Raw genomic sequence first — 1,356 nt, 5'->3', positions numbered from 1 at the left:
TGAAATGTAAAAAGAAATTGAAAGCTTTTGTTTGGTTAGTTGGTGTTTTACTATAAAGCTGTTGAAATGCCTATTAAACTACAGGTATACCACTAACAGAGAGTAGTGTTTGTCTATTACAATGCTTAATCTAAAATTGAATTAGACTGTGCTTGCATCTCACACTGGGATCAATTACAACTAAACTGGGCATTTCCACACCCGGCACAAACACAGCGTTCTGTTCCCTTGGTTAGCCATTCTTTAATGTTCTAACATCACCAGTAATATGGGAACCTTTGTCATAACATTCAAATATATAAGAATGGATAAGAATATAAGGACTAGGAGCAGGAGTAGGCCATCTGGCCCATCGAGCCTGCTCTGCCATTCAGTAAGATCATGGCTGATCTTTTCATGGACTCACTGACTGAAAGTGAATTTAAATGGTCTTCAGGACATTGAGAGACTTTCTTAATATGTGGCTTTTATAGTTTGGAGTTGGGGTTCTAATGCTCCCACTGTGGAGCCTATAAAGTGGAGTTAAACCAATGACTCGGGTGGCTTCATATTTTTTGCTGGATTCTTGTTGCACACCTAAAACTGGCTCACATCAATGTACAAGTGGGAGCATGTCTGCTTCCTCAATGACGTGCCTCAGTGGGTATCAACACAGCCCTTGAGGTGTGCGGGAGGTAAACCAGGAGAAGTTCCAGAAGATCGCTGTCAATAGCCTTGGTGTAAGATTGAGGTAGTCACCAACATGAAGGTGAGTGAACTGGATAGCCTTCGACAATAGATGCAGATATCACAAAGTGATGATTAATTTGGTTAATGTGCTAATTAGCACACACATACAGGCTTAGGAAGACATTTCCTTTGGTGCTGTGATTTTCCCCCACCTCAGGGCCAGGAGGCCCCAGTACAAGTCCCACCTGCTCCAAGACTATGTCATATTATATCGGAATAGGTTGGTGAGGAAAATACCTACAGGGTGGTCAAGCTCCCGGCCGAAAGATTAACATGAATTTAAATTTAAACTGCAACATGTGAGCAGGTCAGCTTATGCATCCATGTAAGAAGGGAGTGTGTACTTAAAGAAATTAACCAGAACAGATGGAATAATGCTCACATTTGTGTGATGTGAACATTGTCTTAAAACTTGTCTGTGCTACTTAAAACCAACTTGAAACTTTCAAAGAGAAGGAGCACTCCACCCAGACATGATGCAGGAGTTGGTGGTAGAAGAGACTTCAGGAGCGAGGAATACATTTGATGTAACAGGACAGAAGGGATGTACAGTTTCTCAGATGTTCAGAAACCACTTGAGCGTAGTATAATTGTCACAACTCATCAATAAAAAACAACCAACAGCTG

Source organism: Chiloscyllium plagiosum, chromosome 17, assembly GCF_004010195.1.
Source record: "Chiloscyllium plagiosum isolate BGI_BamShark_2017 chromosome 17, ASM401019v2, whole genome shotgun sequence".
Classification (NCBI taxonomy): Eukaryota; Metazoa; Chordata; class Chondrichthyes; order Orectolobiformes; family Hemiscylliidae; genus Chiloscyllium; species Chiloscyllium plagiosum.
Note: the sequence above shows the minus strand (reverse complement) of the source record.